The sequence below is a fragment of the Monodelphis domestica genome, chromosome 2, assembly GCF_027887165.1.
Source record: "Monodelphis domestica isolate mMonDom1 chromosome 2, mMonDom1.pri, whole genome shotgun sequence".
In the NCBI taxonomy this organism is placed as follows: Eukaryota; Metazoa; Chordata; class Mammalia; order Didelphimorphia; family Didelphidae; genus Monodelphis; species Monodelphis domestica.
Genome location: NC_077228.1, coordinates 292,354,616 through 292,374,881, shown reverse-complemented (window position 1 = coordinate 292,374,881; position 20,266 = coordinate 292,354,616). Strand labels below are relative to the sequence as shown.

Here is a 20,266-nt window from a genome sequence, read left to right as displayed (position 1 = left end):
CAAGCCAACAACACTACCACTTGTTCTTGCAACTCCTACTTAGGTAGGAGTTGCACAATGATCCTTGGTCTCTTACTGGCAGAAATGTTTTATTTTTTTAAACCCTTACCTTCTCTCTTAAAATCAGTACTGTGTATTGATTATAAGGCAGAAGAATGGGAAGGTCTAGGTAATGGGGGTTAAGTCACATAGCTAGGCAGTGTTTGAGGTCACATTTGAACCCAAGACTTGTCATCTCTAAGTCTGGATCTCAATCCACTGAGCCACTAGCTACCCCCTCCATTACAGTAATAATAAGTTAGGGGGGGACCTGCTTTTCACCATTTTACATGCCAATGCCCACTTCTCTGCCACTGGGCTGCTGCTCTCCACTGTCCCTGGGGTCCACCTCTTTTGTCCCATCAGTTAGGGACATGTCTGGAGGACTGAGAGCTGAGAGGGTATGTAGGGTACAAAATGAGAGTTACAGAGCCTGAAGAGAGTGATTGGCAAGGAAAAGGAGGAAGACCCCTAACATTACCAGATCAGCTCTGAGATTTGTGGTAGCAGGTAGCAGATAGCACTGGTGCCATACATTTTGCAGGGACTATGATTTTCTAAAGGGATGAAGAAAATGGTACTTACAGATAATGGTTCAGAGCTAGTCCCCTGCTAGCTTGACTTGGCTATGTCTTTTCCCTTCACACCATGCTGTTTTTACCTACCTTGTAATAAACAAGTTCTAGATTTAAATGTTTATTGGTGGTTCTATACTTTCAGGGGAACTGAAGGCCCCTTGTGGAAAGTTAGGAATGGGATAAATTTAAATATTCCTACAGGTCATGTCTGAATTGATACAAAATGGCCCTCGCTCCTCCAAAAAGCTGACTTTTTAATGAGAATTCTTCCAGATTGTTTGCAGGTCTAGTGAGCTCAGTTACAGTTCTGAGCCATGGGATGTATAGATGCATATATACATGAAATGTACATGCACATACATGTATGCATACAGAGAGAGAGAGAATGTCAAAGAGACTGAAACTGAGTGAGTTATTTTACCTTTGTGGAGATATGTGTATTGTAAATACACATATACACACCATACATATATATATAAACATTAATGAAATAACAATAACTGACATCCATTAGGCTATGACCTTTTGTATATGTGTGTGTGTGTGTGTGTGTGTAGAGAGAGAGACAGAGAAAGACAGAAACTGAGTTAGTTTATCTTTGTGGAGATATGTAAATATGTAAATACACACCATACCACACACAAATATATGTGCACATAAACACACACATATATACATGTAACCATTTATGACAACAATAACTGACATTCATTAGGTTACAATATTATATATATATATATATATGTATACATACATATATATATATATACACACAAAGAAAGAGACAGACCAAAATTGAGTATTAGTTTATCTTTGTGGAGATATGAACATATAAACACACCATGCATATATATGCAAATATATGTGCATATATACATATATAACCACTTATGACATAATAATAACTGACATTCACTAGGCTGTGACATATAGAGAGAGAAAGAGACAGAGAAACCAAAATTGAGTAAGTTAGTTACATATACACCACATACATAATATATATACACACACATCTGTATGTGTATATATACATACATATATAACCATTTATAACAGAACAATAACTGACACCAATTATATGTGTAAACATGTGTGTATATATTTATTATATATGTATTATATTTGTTTAATATAATACATATTTCCACAAAGACAAACTCATTGTCTCTATCTCATATACTCTCTCTGTATAGATGTAACTAGCTGAATATATGTATATATCTTTTTATCTATGTATCTGTCTATCTATCTATATCTATCTATCTATCATTTACTTTTGTAGAGATGGGAGAAAATGGAAAAGGCAGGGAAAATTCTGGATTGTAACTTTCTGAGACACCTGTGCATGAGAGAAAGGTCACTATAATGATCATAACCAAGAACAGTGGAGAAAAGTCAATGGTCCAACAAATTTCCTGACCTAAGTATAGAATAACAAATGTCAGGACACTGTGTCATTTATTATTTGTAAGACCTTGGGTAAGTCATTTAATCTCTCCAGGACTCAGTTTCCTCAATGTTACATGGGGGAAATTTGAGGAGATGGCCTCTAAAAACCTATCTTCCCTGGTTGCCATGTATGCCAAATCTAACTTCAATGCCTTGGTAATAACTTTTATCTATATGGTATTTTGTAATAATCTCTGACATTTAAATGGCTCTTAAAAATTTCTAAAGCTCCCAACAATGCATTATCTCTTCATAACAACTCTGTGAGGTAGACTCCACAGATTATTACCTCCATTTTACGTATGACTCAACTGAGACTTAGAGGAAAGGAATGATTCATGAACTGAGTTTGCTTTGGGGTGGGTTTCTATTCTAGGTTTAGATTTGGCCCAGTGCCTCTTTATGGGTGCTAACATGTATGGTATCCTGACCAGGGGAGGGAAGGGTAGGCTTTCTTTAATCCCCACAAAAACCAACCCATGAACACTGAAACAAATCCATCATCTTCCCCTGTGGTCCAAGGAAATTGTTCACTTGAAGCGCTATGCAGATTGGCTGCATTTTTTCACGGAATCTTAAAGTAGGTAGAGATTCTATTGAGTTTTCTTTTATTAAAAAGCCATTAGGTAAGAAAGAACAGACTGAAAAAGGTTACTCTACCCTTGGGAATCATTCCAGTATGAGTCACTTAATGATCCTCATCACCTTGTCTATGTACAATGGAACATATATCATTTTTTTTAGCAGCTAGAAAATCAATTTTATTGAATTAAATAAGTTATTTATCTGAAAACAAAGAACAATTATAAGGCCATTCTGTTCTATACTACTCATATCAGCTTTTCCCACAATCAGCTACTAAATTTTTATTTTTATCAGCCCACTGCAGAAATGTAACTATTGGATAATACTCAAATATATAACACAGGTTATACTTGTATTCATATAAGTAGAGATTTTCCATGGTATGTTGAAAGTACTAGATTTGAGCCCCAGTTTTGATTCAGCTATTTTTTTACTGTGTTATCATTTCACCTCTATGATTCTTTAGATGTCTTTTTCTATAAAAGATTATGGTCAATTTTTTTTTGAACTGTAGCATAAAAGCAGCTGTGCAATTCAAGCAAGTGTAGCAGAAGTCAAGAAAGCTAAAATTTCTTCCATTCAACTAATTATTTTCATTTTAAGACCACTTCTCTGTATTTAAGCTTTTAGGCAGGTCATAAGAGCAACCCATTTTTGATAAATCTTAACATATACCCTAGTATATCTACTGAATTCAGTAGCTAATTTGTATTGACGTGATTAGTAAAAAAAAAATTCAGTATCTGTAGCATGCACTCACAGCCCCCAAAAAACTCACCACAAACCATGTTTGATAATCCAGTTATTACATCTGTGTATTTACTGTTTTACAACAGAATGACCAACACAGATCATCATAACTGCCAAATAGTCAGCTGTGCAAAATAGTATATATAGTGCTTAAGTACAAATGGGAGACATGATTTTTTTTCTTTAAATAAATTTCTTAAACACAAATTTATGGTCTTATAAAATAGCATTAAACTAGATGGCTCAAGTTGATCTGCCTCCTCAGACCCACAGTAACCATTATTTTCCCCAAAACCAATAGAATCAACATACTGAATCATCATCAGTTCCATTGGGTGAATAATGGATCACAATAAATGAGTCCCTTTTTCTAAGAGCTTTTCCTGGCTCCTCTACATACATGATCTGGCCTGGATAAAAAGACAATAGGAATTTTTTGAAGGTCAATGGTCCCAAATGCTAAGTAGGGTTAAGTATTCTATATGATCTATATTCACTGTTTCCATTTTTAGGTAGGATGTACTTTGATTAATTTCTTTTAATTCATCATGCAGGACAAGTACAAAAGCTCCACCCATGCCTCTAAGAACATTGGACCAGGCACTCTTGAAGAAAGCTTTTCCACCCTCATCTTTAGCAATCTTCATCCAGCAGTCAATTGTCCCAGTGTACATGATATCAGCTCCTTTGCTCCTGGATTGCATCATCATTTGCCGCCTTACTGTATTAAAGGGATAGGAAACCACACCTGCTACAGCAGTCACTGTTTGTGCAATTATCCAACTTATCACAATATGAGTGTTCTTAGGACCTGGAAGCATACCTTTTGCTGTATCATAGATTGCAAAGTAGGCTGCTCTATAGATAATAATACCCTGCACTGAGACATTGAAACCTTGATATACGCCCCAAATTCCATCAGACTTGGTGATTTTCACAAAGCAGTCTCCCAGGCCTTTGAATTCTCTTTCAGTGCCAGATTTCCCAACACCAGCTGCCAAGCGGGTTCTCACAAAATCCAAAGGGTAGACAAAGCCGAGAGAAGTGGCTCCAGCTGCACCACCAGAGGCAAGATTACCAGCTAAATACCTCCAAAATTGCGTGTGCTTGTCCACTCCTCCCCAAAACACCTGTTTATACTTATCCTTAAAATCAAAGTTAAGGGCCTGGGTGGGGAACTATCTGAAGACATTTATCCCACCAGAAGGAAAGCTTCCTTTGTTCCTTTGGAATTTGGACTATACAGTCCATGCCTTTGTACTGCTTATCTGCAGCAATTTATTTACTTTCATGCTTCACCCTCACCTACAATAGTAGCTTGACTCTCTCAATGGGGGCCACTGTGGACTTGGAAATAGCAGCAGCCAAGAAGTCCTTGGCAAAGGAGATGGCCTGTTCCATCATTGTTACAGACGGGTTAGGTGGTGGAATTGGAAACAGAAAGATGGTGAAAGAGGGCTGAAAGCTATGGAATGCTTTGCTATATGAACAGACCCTTGCTACAACTTGGACCAAAAAGATGGAACGTATATAATTTTAAGAAGGTTAGGTTATTTGAAACAATGATTTTTTAAAAATTAGATTATTGGGGGCAGCTGGGGGGCAGCAGTCTGTAGATTGAGAGCCATACCTAGAGACAGGAGATCTTAGGTTCAAATTGGACCTCAGACACTTTCTAGCTGTGTGACCTTAGGCAAGTCACTTGACCTCAATTGCCTAGCCCTTACCACTCTTCTGCCTTGGAACCAATACATAGTATTAATTTCAAGATGGAAGGTAAGGGTTTAAAAAAATTATATTATTAATGCCCAACCCCAAAATGAGTCAGTTCTGCTCTGCTACTATTGTATTTGAATACAACTGCTAAATAAACACAAAGTAGCTTTATAGATAGTTGGGTCCTAACCTGGCCTGTTATAAAACAGATTTTTAAAACATATTTTCCTACTTATTGTTTAGTCCTGGCTTCTGACCAATGAACAGAAGATTGGATAGTCATTTATGACATAACAATAACTGATATCCATTAGATTGTGAGCTCCTAGGATGCTTTTTGTGTTTGTCTCCCTAACACATAGCATAGTGCCTGGCATGCAGTAGGTACTTAATAAATGTTTCTCTACTGATATTTATGTAGTTCTTTAAGGCTTGTAAAAACACTTTGCATATGTAAGTGCATTTGAGTTTCTGTTTTTTAAAAAAGCCTACAAATAGGTATTATGCTTGTAATTAACATTTGAGAAAGATTTGAAGAGATGAAGTAGTTAAGGAGTAGGTTGCAAGACCCTGAACAAGACTTAATTTTACTGGATGTCATTTTCCTGATCTATAAATGGGGTGTAATAATTAAAATTAAATTAAGAGGTCTTAACTAGATTTAATAATTTAATTTAATCAAAGTAGTGATAGTAGAGAGAGAGAAATGTAGGAAAGAGGTAGAGAGTTGCCTAGCCTACCATTATAGGAATCAAACTCACCACTGACTTGTGCTCCTTCAGGTTTCAATCTCCAGCCAGAAGAGCATGAGAGTATGTGTGACTAGAGCCTTGGTTTCATCTTTATAAGCAGTTTTTTCCACCCATTAGCTCTCCCACATCATCTCTCATGAACTAATCATAGATCCTTAATTTGCCTGGCACCACCTGGGGGGAGGGCAGTGTCTGTGGAATCAGTTTCCCCTCTTATTGGTTTCAAGTTCCTTTCTCTGAGGGCCTGTCTATCCCCACACATCTCAGTGGTAAATGCTGATTGATTACATCAAAACAAAGCGACACAATTGGGGGGGGGGAAGCTCCCTTCCCACAATCTCCCTTGTGATTTTATTGGGAGACAAGCATGTTGAAATCTCCCCAGTTGTGGGTTTGGGGAGATTAACATGCCTAGTCTTTACAATGATTCATTTCAAATAACCATCTTATACCTCTAAAGATTCTTTTACTAGAGATATGTAGAATATTGTACTTTACCTAGAGGGAATTACAATAATTTGGGGATAAGAGGGAAATAAAAGAGAAAGAAAACAGAAACAATGATTGATAGACACATTGAAAAAAATAAGCCAATTAAGGGGCATTCCCCTCTGGCAAAAGAGGTTACATTCAGAATAAATATATTCAACCCCCTTCAGTTCAGTTCATTATATCCCAAAGTTCAATCTGGATCTTTTGATGTAGTGTATGGTTTTCACAGGTATCTTTATAGCACATCTCGAAAAGATCTGCTTTCTTATTTCAGGGTGTTGGCAAGTTTCTTTTCAAACCTTGGATTTTAGAATAATTATACATTCCCATCCAAGGAAGGTGTTGACCAACACCAAAATCATCCTGGGATATGTGGCTAAATTATGGAGTATATTAATCTATTGTCAAAAGAAAATAAAAAACATTAAAAAAATCAAATAGAAGAGAAAAAATTAAATTCTGAAAAAAAAATCAAAATCTTATGTGTATAAAATTATGAGTAAAAAGGAATTAATCCATAACAGGTCTTTGAATCACCAGCAAGGCCCAATTAAAGTGATTTATGTCCTACAAGCCTGTAGGACAAATGCAGCAATTTTGCACTTACCCATCCACATTCAGGAAGAAAATTGCCATACTATAAAAGAGAAGGGACTAGATTCTGAGGTAAAAGGAAAATGTGATTCCTTGGTTTGCTTTTTTTCTCCCATCTCAGGGATAGGGGAGCCAAAATGAAAGCCAAACTAAGGTACTTGTAGGAAATCTGGCATGAGAAAACCCTGAATCTGAAGTTGTCAAACAGCCTCTTCCTCAAACCCCAAAACAAGTCCTCTTGGCACAGATTCTCATTAATCCCATTAATCCCATCATTAATCCCAAGGGATTGTTGGTCTCCTTGACATTGTGTTTCTTGATTGTGTGCTTCTATCACTGTGCAGTGGCTCTTATGTGATCCCTTCTTCTGAAATCACACACAATTATTAGTAAAATTCCCATAATACTTAATCAATGGCAGGTTTCCATAGTCTAAAACTTTTGGGTATGCATAGGTATTAGAGCTAATAGAGATTATAAACTTATCCTTCAAAATCAAAAACATTAATACTGATTTCATGTACTTCAAGTACAAAAAATAAGAAAAAAGAAAAAATCAAATATCCTATAGCAAATAAAAAGAAAAACAATAATAAAAATCAAAATAATTCAGGAATTCAATGTGTCAGCCAAAACAGTGGTCAACTTGTCTATGGACTTTTATAATTATATTATCTCCAGACCAGTCATAGGAGGAGGGTACAAATAAAGACAATTGCAAGTGATAGGATACAGTCAATCAATGTCAATAGAAGGCACCTGTTTTACATATGAGCAATGAATGCAAGAGTCCTTTTCTCCAATTTTGATAACTGTTGGAGTAGTTAGCAGTATTTGAAATGGACCTTCCCAGGCAGGCTGAGTTCCTCCAGTGAGCTGAAAGTTCTTTATGTACACCTTATCTCCTGGGTGTAGGTCATGGAGTGAGAAGTCCATTTCCCCCTCCCCCCAAAAAATAAGAAACCTCATGTGACCCTGAAGGTTAGGAGCATGTATTATGATTGCATCTTAGATACTGGAGCTTCCAGATCAGTTTTGGTGAGTAAACCTGATTCTGAATGCAATCTTATTGTTTCTTTAAAGGACCAGGCAATAAAGGTTAGGGTCACCAAGCTAGGAAGTGTCTCAAGTCATGTTTGAACCTAGGAACCTGGCTCTCTAACTACTGAGCCACCTAGCTGCTCCTAATGATAGCAATCATTAAGTCCAACCTTATTTCTCAGAAATGAGGAAACTGAAGCTCACAAAAATAAAATAACTGGCTAAGCATCACATTGCTTTGGTAAGCATTTGAGCCCAGATTTAAGCCCAGGATTTGAAATCTAGCTCTCTGTTCATTATACTATGCTATCAACAAGTTCAGCCCCAAATACCTTCTTCCACATTGTACAAATAAGGAAACTAGAGTCTAGAGAGTGAGTTGATTTCCCCAATCCAAGGTGACCTAGGATGACAGAGCCAGGGCTATAATCCAGGTCTCTGGAATTTCAGCCTAATGTTCTTCCTACCATACTCTGGTGCTTTTAATAGATCACATGTTCAATACAACAGCAATGCAGTGTTGACTCAGCTGCTAAAAAAGCACCAAAAGCTGATGCAATTGAAGTCTGAATTAATAGAAACCCAGCATTCATATCAAGGATATAGTTCCATGCTATTTTAAAGTCAGACAGTGGGGGCAGCTGGGTGGCTCAGTGGATAGAGAGTCAGGTCTAGAGATGGGAGGTCCTAGGTTCAAATCTGGCCTCAGACACTTTCCAACTGTGTGACCCTAGGCAAATCACTTAACCCCCATTGCCTACCCCTTACCACTCTTCTGCCTTGGAGCCAATATACAGTATTGACTCCAAGATGGAAGGTAAGGGTTTAAAAAAAAATTAAGACAGCATTTGAAGTACTGAAGCTAGTTCAGGGTATCACACCTTAAGAGGGCTATCAATAAACTAATGTTTGCCTAGAGGTACAGTGCAATAATTAACTCAGCCCTTCTGAGTTCAGATCTGACCTCAGATACCTCCTAGCTATGTGACCCTGAATAAGTCACTTAACATTGTTTGCCTCAGTTTCCTCATCTATAAAAAGAGAAGGACATGTCAAACCAGTCCAGTATCTTTGCCAAGAAAACCCCAAATGGGGTCATGAAAAAGTTAAACAAGACTAAAAAATGACTAAACAACAAGAATATGACAATAATATGAGTTAAGTGCAGCAACCTTGTACCCACATTTTCTCTAATGACTTTTCTGGTCAGAAGCATGTCTCAAATCAGGTCCTCCTCTCCCCCTCATGTATTGAGATTTATATTTAGGTAACTAGTTGTTGCTATTTCAGCCGTGTCCAATTTTTCCTGATGTAGTTTGGGATTTTTCTTGGCCAAGATATTGGAATACTTTGTCCTTTCCTTCTCTAGCTCACTTTACAGATAAGAAAACTGAGGCAAATGAGGTTAAATGACTTGCCAAGGAGGGCAGCTGGGTGGCTCAATGTATCGAGAGTCAGGCCTAGAGATGGGAGGTCATAGGTTCAAATCTGGCCTCAGACACTTTCCAGCTGTATGACCCTAGGCAAGTCACTTAACCCCCATAGCCTAGCCCTTACTGATCTTCTGCCTTAGAACCAATACACAATATTCACTCCAAGAGGGAAGGTAAGAGTTTTTTTTTTTTTTAATGACTTGCCAAGGGTCACCAAACTAGTAAACAAACCTAACACCAAACTTAAACTCAGAAAGATGTATCTTCCTGACTTTGTACCTGGAATTGTATCCACTGTGCCATCTAACTAATCCCTAGGTGACTAGGCAACAAAATTCCTTCTAATTCTAAAATATTCTCATTCCAGCAGGGGAAAAAAAACCAACAACAACAACACCAAACAACCTAAAATCCTTTTAAAGAGATTCTTTTTATAAACAAATTTTTTTCTTGATTTTATTCCAGTAACAAACTTACACATAAGTTTTCCAAGGTTACATCATTTGTGTTGTCCCCCTCCCCTCTTCTCTGCCCACTCCTGGAGTTGACAAGCAATCCCACTGGGTTATATATATATATGTATGTATGTATGTATGTATTATCATTCAAAACATGTCAAAGAGATTCTTGAATAGGTTAAGGATGAAAGTTATTAGTATCCCAGGGCAAAGCTCAGGTAATAGCCCTAGCTCTCAATTAAGGACTTAACAACACTTTGTACTCAACCTAAAAGAGAGGCTCAGAACATAAATTTCTTTTTCCTTAATATTTTTGGCTTCTAAAACAGGAGACTTCATCTGAAGTACAATGCATCATAGGGATGTGTTGGCCCCACCTACTCCAGGCATTGCCAAAAATATCAGGGCACTGGAGATGGATCCCTGCTGGTTTGGGGCAGTTATCTCCCAGAATCCTCCTTAACCCTTTCCCCAGGGAGTTCTGCCCTAATCTTGGTCTTGGCAGAGAGGGGGTGATTATGACTCATAGGTCTGTCCCTTCCCATCAGTGTAATTGTTAAGAAAAGAAGTCAAGAAGCTGCAAGGGCTGGAAAAGGGAGGAAATTAGGAAAGGGGATATAATAGCTCTAGATTAAGGAATGGTGCTGCAAATGTGAAGTTTCTAGTCCCAGATTCCTTATCCAAGATGATGTGAGCAAATCATGCATGGGGAGTATCAGGGTGGAAGGAATTTCCATTGCTGAACCCCCACAATGCACACTGAAGTCAGTCCTTTGTTTTGCTTTTCTCCATTCCCTAAGAAGGCAAAGTCTACCTAAGGTACAATCAATCTTGCAGGAGTTTTTCGTGACTTAGATGAGATGGGAGTCACTAACTATTCCTTCCAGCAAGATGAAGAACCATTGGGTCCTACCATCTGCCCTGCCACTCACTGTTTCTCCACCCAATGACCCCACACTTTCATCTAATCTGCTGGCATAATATTGTCAACCAAATTTCCTTCGCATTCTTTCTGGGCTTGTCATTCACCCTCCTTCTTTTACGTTTTTTATTTCCTAATTAGTATGGGAGCTCCTTGAAAGCAGCGACTGTCTCACTTTTTCTTTTTGTTTCACTAGAAAACAGCACAGTGTTTGCTGCACAGTAAAGCTTAATAAATGCTTTTTTTTTTAAACCTTTATCTTCCGTCTTAGAATCAATACTGTGTATTGGTTCCAAGGCAGAAGAGCAGTAAGGGCCAGGCAATGGGAGTTAAGAGACTTGAACAAAGTTCTACAGCTAGGAAAAGTCTGTGGCCTATTTGACCCCAGGACCTCCCATCTTTAGGCCTGGCTTTTAATCTATCGAGCCATCTTGTTATCCCCTAATAAATACTTTTAAATTAATTCATTCATTTATTCCATCTTTTAAAGTTTGTTTGCCTTTCTGTTCTTAAATATTTGTATTTTTAGCCAACAAATAAGATAAAGATGTCAACCAACTTCATTGCTAAACTGTGTAAATCATTTGAATTTGACATTGAGTGAGGTAATTGGAAAAACCTAGAAAGGGAAAATGGATTTTCAATGGCTGTGTTTTTCCAGTATGGGATCTCTTCCTGGGGGCCTTGGAAACTAAGAGAAAATTATTGTTCAAATTTTACAACTTCTTAGAACAGAAAGAAAAAAAAATCTGAATAGGTTTTCTCTGGGCAAGTGAATCAAAAATACCCATTGGGAAATGACTGCCTGAGCTTGGGATATGTTGAGCCATATTTAATAATGGACTCTTTGGGAGATGAGCAAGAATTTATATAAGCAAGACCCTTAAGTTTAATCTGTATTTTTAAACATTTTATCCATCACTTTCTCAAGATTAGAATCAATAAGACAACAAATGATTTCTAGCATTTGCTAATGAGGCATAAATGCTCACACTGAAAATTTAACATGCAGTTCTCCTGATGCAGTATATGCTGGCTCCCGCACATCTTGCTCTGAGCTAACTTTGGAAGAGGCATCCACAATTTCTGGGGCATATTTTGAAAAGAAAGCTACATTAGTGAGAGTAGGAAGAGAGACACAATTATGCCCAAAGGAGAAATAATTCAGTCTATAAAGAGTGGCAGTGAAAGTGACTGTTGTCTCAGTTCTGTATCACTGTTAGAGGATGGATCATAAAGCAAAAACCTGGAAGGGGCATTGAAGATCATTTCATTTAGTTTAAATCATTTGTTTCACAAAAAAGGAAACAGGAACTGAATGAAGTAAAATGATTTATCCAGATGTGCTGGAAACCTTGGAAGGAACCTTACTATTGCCTCTTCCCCTTTCCCTTGGGGTGTGGGTACACTTGACCCTTTGCTATGTACTATCTATGAGTAAGAGTCCAAAAATCTTTGGAGATCAGGGACTTTGCTTCAGGTTTATTGCACTGTACTGGACTTTGTTTCAGACTTAGGTAAAAGAAAAAGGAGAAATGAGAAATTGGGAATATGAAGCTCCATCTTTTCTGATTCTGCTCAAGGAATTGGTTTGATAAAGACAAGAAGAAATATTAGAAGAATTCAAACGTATATGTACATGCTAACATTGTGACACGGGGCAATGTTTTTCCTAGAGGGGCAGAGACTCTCTAGAACCTTAGCTAAGTGGGTAATATAATGGTGCTTTAAGTTTAATGAAATTAGATTAAAATAAACATTAAGACAACCTCAAAAGGCAGTGGTCATTCAAAAACAAGGTCAGTTTGAGAGATGGTGGTGAAAAGGAAAAGGTCCACCTTTTTCTTCTTTTGTTTTGGTGAGTAGGGATAGTTTATGGTCTGAGTCATATATTCTCATATTTATGAAGCCTTTTCTTTATTTTTGGTGCATCAACATGTATTATATTTGGTTTTTCAACAAGTATACCTACTATGGGCCTGGAAGGGACAGATGAGAACAATTTGTTCCAAAAGCCATGAAGGCTGATGAAGCAACCACTGTGGAGTGCTGAGAGTTTAGTTAGACATCAAAGAAGCCTAGGTCATCCACTAGATTCCAAGCTATCACCAATTATCTTAACTTGACTTCAATGACTCTAGAAGAGAGAATGAGACTGACAACTTTGGGCAACTCTACCTCACTTAAATCTTTACCTTGGTCTTAGAATCAATATTAAGTATAGTTTTTTAAGGAAGAAGAGAGGTAAGGTCTAGGCAATTGTGGTTAAGTGATTTTCCCAGGGTCATACAGCTTAGGAAGTATTAGTGGTGAGATCTGAACCCAGGGCCTCCTAACTCCAGACCTGGTACTCTATCTAGTGAGTCACAAAGCTGCTCCCACACCTAAATTATTTTTTAAATGTCTGAGAATAACTTCAGATATGACCAATGAACCAAAGAGTGAAAGAAACCTTTATGAGTCAGTTCCCCCAGTCAGATCCTGTCTGTGAGCACGGAGTCTTGAGAGGGATTAGGTGGTGACGAAATTGACCATAATTGTCAATGTGATTTATTGTCATTGTTGCCCTTGGGATGAGCCTGTTTCTGGGTTTAGGAATTGTCTTCCTGAAAGTAGAAAGATAAATTGAATAAAAGTCCCTTCCTATCTAAGAAATGTATGATTATATCCTTCTCATCAGCTCTTTTTCTCTCCCTTTACCAGATCGACCTTCATCTTGACTTTGACAATCATGGCTCACTTCTATCATCTGACAAGTGTAACTTAAAAAAAATCTTTACCTTCTATCTTAGAATTGATACTAAGTATTGGTTCCAGGATAGAAAAGTAAGGGCTAGGGAATGGGGGTTGTGACTTGCCCAAGGTGATACAGCTAGGCAGTGTCTGGGGTCAGATTTGAACCCAGGACCTCCCCTCTCCAGGTTCTCAATCCTCTTGAATTTTGACCAGTCAATCATCTTGGATACTGCCATAATCATTGGGAACCAATCAGGAGAGGAATAGCCCTCCCCATCCAGAGGGAGTGAGCATATTCTGAGGCAGAGTTCCCTTTGGGCACTTCCAAATGAAGGACCCTATAATATCAAGTTGATTTGATAGTTCTTCAAATTGATCAAAGACTGGTAAATCCTCCTTATAATTCCCTAAATTTATTGATGGTGAGCCCTCAGATCTATTTAGGATTTCAACAACATTTAAAACATCATCTGCTCAGGAAACTTCTTGCTTCAACCTCCTCCTTCCCTCTCTTCATCTAGACTTATAAATCCTGTCCATTTATCTTATCAATTATTTATCTTATTATCTTATCAATTATTTATCTTATCAATCAAACTGGTCAAGTTCCTTTTCACTTGATGTGTAGTTGTTGGCAACAATTTCTTAACTCTTCCCAGATCAGTATGTAATAGGTTCTAGACCTTACCCAATGTGCACACATAGTGTAACAGATTAATCTTTCAAAAACACTTAAAAACTTCAATTTCTACCCACCACATCAAGACTGACTCCATCAGCTTGCCATTCAATCCTTCTATAATCTTGGCTTCTCTTGACCTATAGTTAGGCAGATCTTCAATCAGATTGTCCACCATAGTTAAATCCTACTCTGGCCTCAAAGCTCAACTCAAGTCCTGCCTCCTCCCTAAACATTCCCTCTCTTCATTGATCCCTTCCTTCTCTTGACACCTACAGTGTGCATAGTCTGTGTTCACAATTAAATGCTTAGAAGTGTCAAAGTAGGTAAAATGTGTCCTCTCTCTTCAGGTGTCCTGACTCATTCCTTATTCTGGTTCAGTCAGGGTCAGAAAACAATCTCATAATCATATTCACATTAAAGTGTTAATAGTGTTAGAGTGCACTGATAGCAAGGGGTGGAATACTTTTGAAAAGACCTTCCAAAAATCTTCAAAGAAATTCTTTAAATGATTTTGGATTTGGAAAGGAGCTTAGACTAACTCCTTGACCACCGAGTCTCCCCATTTCATAAATGAAAAACCTGAGGTCCAGAGAAACCAATTGCCTTGCAAGAGTTCATGTAGCTGGAATGTGAAAGCCATAACTCTCCTGACTCTATACACGAGAACATTCTTATTAAATCAAACAAAATTTCAAGAATCAGTACAACAGATTTAGAGTTGGAAGAGATCTTAGAAGCCACTGAGTTTAATCCCTTCATTTAGAAGAGGAAATTAAAGTCCGTAGAATTGAAGTGACTTGTCCAAGGTATCACAATTAGTAAATGTCTTGGCATATTTGGGGGGACTGGGATTTAGAATGCTGGTGAATTCAGTTATCCCTGACTATTCAGCTGACCCTAAATAGCTCTGAGGGCCATTCTGTTCACAAGTCCTCCTATTGCTCCAACAAGCCTTTGTATTTTTAAAAAACCTTTACCTTCCATCTTAGAATCAATATTATGTATTGGTTCCAAGGCAGAAGAGTGGTAAGGGCTAGGCAATGGGGGCCAAGTAACTTGCCCAGAATTGCACAGCTAAGAAGTGTCTGAGGCCAGATTTGAACCTAGGACATCCTGTGTCTGGGCCTGGCTTTCAATCCACAGAGCTACCCAGCTGCACCCCTCACCCCATGCATAGCCATACAGCAGGTTACTTCAGTAACTTCTATGTGTCCCAAAGATGTCTCTGGGATCTCTACTCACTTCAGGAGTAAATGGGGGCAGGGGGAGATTGGGGAACAAATAAACTTGAAGTTTATGTAATTGGGAATCTATTACCCTAAAAACTGCATTTCCCAGGAGCCAAATGACTTCCTGTTGTTATGTACTTCCTGTAGATAGAGGGATAAATTCAGTGGGGTATCTAGTCTCATGATCTTTGTTTTCTTTGTCCCAATTGTGGTGGTAAGTGGGGGTTTTAAACAGATTAGCCATGGGCATGTGGTTTTTTATTTTGTTACCTTTTTATTCCTTTATTTCTAATGATCATTAATAAATCTCTTAAAATATAATATTTTTAATTATTGGAGATTAATTTTAATTTTTACAAGTTCAACATTATATATTATAGTCTTTGAATCTAGGCTATAAACATCTCTCATGAAGTGTTTGGAAAGATCTCTAATGACGTTAAAATTCTCTAAATAATCACTTTCTCTTATGGTTCAAAAGCCACTCTGCCAGTAAGGAAGAAGATGGAGAAAATATTATTTATTCTCCCTCTCTCTCTCTCTTTCTCTCTCTCTCTCACCTTTAACTTCTATCATAACATCAATTCTAAGGAGACAGAAGAGTGGTAAGGGCTAGGAAATTGAGGTTGACTTGCCCAGAATCACACAGTAGGAAGTGCCTGAGGCCAGATTTGAACCAAAGTCTTCCTGACTCCATTCCTGGTGTTCTATCAACTATGTTACCTATGTGACCCAAAATGTTCTCTTAATTTCCTGTTTCATCAGGGAGTGTGGGAAAATAGAAACATTAAGACATTTTTGGTGGAGCTGTGAACTGGTCTAATCATTATGGAAAGCAATTTGAAATTATACCTTCAAAGTCACTAAAATGTGAATGTCTTCTGTTTCAGGAATATTACTAAGCATATACCCCAAAGAGATCAAAGAAAGATGAACTAACAAATTTGTACAAAAATATTTGTATCAGCTCTATTTGTGGTAGCAAATAAACTAGTAAATAAAGCAGTGCTCCTTAGCTGGGGACTGGATTAACAAATAGTGTATGAATGCAATGGGATTGTATTGTGCCATAAGGAATAAAGAAATTGATGATTTAGAGAAGCCTGGGAAGATTTGTATGAACTGTTGCAAGGTGAAGTAAGTAGAAACAAGAAAATAATTACTGTGATAAAATCAAAGTTGTAAAGTTCATCAACTTTGAAAGACTTAAGAACCCTGATCATTGAATCCAACCATGACTCTAGTGGTGATGATCTATGCTATTCATCTCCTGACAAGAGAGATGATGGACTCGTTGCAGAATGAAGCATATATATTTAGATATGGCAATTGTGAGAATTTGTTTTACTTGCCTCTTCATATTTTCCATGAAGGCATTTGTTTATTTGGAGATGGTGGTAGTAGGGGAATGAAATGAATTATTGTTAATTAAAAAAAATTTAAAGGTATTTCAACCTGAAGAGTACAACCTGGGCATTATTATGAAGACTGGCATGGACTTGGTAGGAAGCTGTGAGAAAACAGAAATACTGTAGATACAAAATGCCTTGTTATTCTTTAAATCTCCTCTGGTTCTAGGGTTTAAGTCAAGGGTCTTAAAATAGGGAAAAGTTAAGGAGATATGAGACACAGCCTACAGGTTCCATTTCTCTTGATCCTGCCTCAGATAACCTTACTCTGACATCTTGATTGTGAAATCTACCCCTAGACTCAGAACTTGGTTGAAATTTTACTCTTCATGCCATCACTATTTCTCAAGATTCATGTACCATCTAAACCTTTCCAGGAGACAGTGATTTGGACTATTTAGTCAAAGACTCCCTAATCAGTCTTAGTTCTTCAAATAGATTTAGATCTCTACAATATACTCTTCATTTGGAAATTTGTGTGAATGATTAATTTTGAATTTTACCAGTTATGTGCTCACAATGCATCAACGATAAAAAAAAAAGTTTGCTGTTGATTAATCATGTCTGACTCTTTGTGACCCCATTAGGGATTTTCTTGGCAAAGATAGTGGAATAGTTTGCCATTTCCTTCACCAGCTCATTTTATAGCTGAAGAAACTGAGGCAAATAGGACTAAGTGATTTGCCCAGGATAATATAGCTAGTAAGTGTCTAAGACTAGGTTTGAATTTAGAAAGATGAGCTTTCTTGATGTCAGGCCCAGCACTCTATCCATTGTGCCACCGTGCTGTCCTGCATGTCTCTGTGTCCTGTCCTTTGGCTCCCAGACTCCTATGGTTCCAGAGTTTCAGACCAGAAATAGATCCTGAGGAAATCAAGAACAAGTTATACATTTCAGCAAAGCAACATGATTGGAACTAGAGTTAGGTTCATAGACATGTAGTCTTTTAGCTGAAAAACATCTTAAAATAATTTCATTTAAGCCTCTCCTTTTGTAGAAGATATTAAGACCAAGATTGGAAAAAATTACTTTCCCCAAACCCAGAGCTTCTGATTCTAAATGTTATGGGCTTTCCAAACCACAAAATTATATATCACTCTTCCAATTATCCTTAATTTGAACATGTATGTTAGGTAATGTATTTGTTTGCCAAGAAGATAAGTATAAAAATAAACACCAATTTTGGGCATGGCAGATCAGCCATTAGATGCAAGCCTGACCCTGGCTGAAACACATTCATAGCTGCCTTCCATTTTTTATTTTCTCACCTAACCATTCCTCACTTGCCAAGAACCTCTGAAGACATGAGTGGGGCTGGACCCTGCCTGTGATATCAGAGATTACAAAAAGAACTTTAATATTATTTTTAACAAATACTTTAATATCAGAAAATGATACACTCTGTGCCACAGAAGTATTTAGTTTGCATTTAGCCAAGTAACACAAGTTGCCCCATGACCATTAAATACTCTAGATTTTCATGGAGGTTAGGAGGGAGTGCAATTTTCAAACATTATCTAGGATACTGAAATAGGGAGATTTGGGGGAAGGGAAGGTTTTAAGGAAGGGATCACACAATTGTATAAAACAGTTTTATTAACAAAAAGGACAAGGTAATGACAGGGTATGAGAAACCAACTTACTATTACCTACCCAGATATTAACTCACTAAGATGTCTAATCTAACTTAATTTGACAACTGTAAAGGATAATTTTAGTGTTGTGACTTAAAATCTAAAATTTAACTGGTCACCAGGGAAAATCCCCAAAAATAAAATACCCAAGTCAGCTAGAAATATTATGGTGATTTAATTGATATAGTGGAGGAGATTAAGAAGAAGGAGGAAGGAAAAAGAGTAGAATTTCTCCCGCCTGGCTAGTACTGGGCAAGAAGATTAGGAGATCTAGAAAGTAAGGTTTTGGAGTGTGAAGGAGGAAGGAATCAACCTGAACTCCAAAAGGGCTCAGCCAAGATGCCCGAACCTGAATCAGCTAGCTCAAGGACAAACTCACCACCAAACTCAGACAAATAACTGCCACCACTCTAAGATGTCAGAATGCCTAGCACACTGCCAGCCAGAATTGCCTCTCCAGGGAACAGGGAGAGAGAGCAAGTGACATGCCTTATATAGACGGTTTTACATCACTTTTCTGTATCTCATCTGTACCAATGATAGCTTAGCTTGACTTAGAACAGCCCAGGGGTCTGTCCACTTTTTCTGCACATGTCTGTTGTAGGCCATTTCCTCAGGTAATTAAATCTTTGAGTATGATGCAGGCACTCCTGATCTTGTTAAACTAAGAAGGATGGAGAAATGTATAGTTCCCAAGACTTGATTCTGTTAACCCAAGTATCTCCATTGTTACCAATCAGGAAATAGCTAAATCAGATCTTCTAAAGTACAGCCAGAGTAGGGTGGAGTAGTTTTAAAATACACACTACAAAAGGGTTAATTAAAGTGGAGAGGGATTTGGTAAAGGAAAGACAACCAGGGCCCTCAGGGATTCTCACAGACAAGAGTCCTCCTTTAATCCAGAGAAAGAGGTCAGCATCTCTAGAATAAATTCAGTTTCTCTTTGTAGTGTGAACAGCAGGAAGCAGGCAGGTACCTCATGACAGCCACAGAGAGGGAAATGAATGGCTTTTCCTTTGTCCACCCAAGTAATACCAGCTACCCTCTCAGTATCTTGAGAGCAGAAAACAGGTCATAGCTTCTGTCTCCTAAGGAGTCCAGTACCAACTGTTAACTGCTTTTTCAGTTGCTGTCTCTTCCTGTCCAGTCCCAGGTTCCAAAATGTTACAAATGGAATCTTGGTTTTGTATCTCCTTCTTGCATTTTACAAACTCTTTTCTATAGTCCTCCCTTTGCACAAAGCCAAAATTGTGTTAAAAACATTATTTTGGCATTTGTGCACTAACATACTTACATATTACTTAAACTAAAATATCTATCCTAAATAACAAAAAATCGACACTCAACTATCTTATCCTATCTAATACTATCCTATTCTAGGGATTTAATCAAGAAAAGGAAAAAAGGGAATTAAATAATGAACAATTACAAATTTCAAAATATAGCTCAAACATATGCAAAAACCCAACAAGCAAATATAATCAAAATCAAAAGATAAACACAACTTTCATGCAAAAGATTAAAATCATAAAATACTACTCATCAACTAATACAGAAATTTCTACTACTATTGCAATGCATAAACATCAAACTTAGAGAAAAAAATTTGGAAAAATACAGTAAACACAACATTGCATAAGTTTTACAAAAAATTAAACCAAACCATCAAACTCATGTATACAAAATACATTTAACAATAGATAAAATTAAACATAAGTTTACATAAGTTTTACACATATACATATATACATAAAATACATACATATA

The 20,266-nt window shown here is 37.4% G+C and overlaps 1 pseudogene; it reads right to left on the bottom strand.

The window, feature by feature from the left end:
- Nucleotides 1–1,810: 1,810 nt before the first annotated feature.
- LOC130457386 (ADP/ATP translocase 3-like) lies at nt 1,811–20,168 on the bottom strand (annotated as a pseudogene).
- Nucleotides 20,169–20,266: the final 98 nt, after the last annotated feature.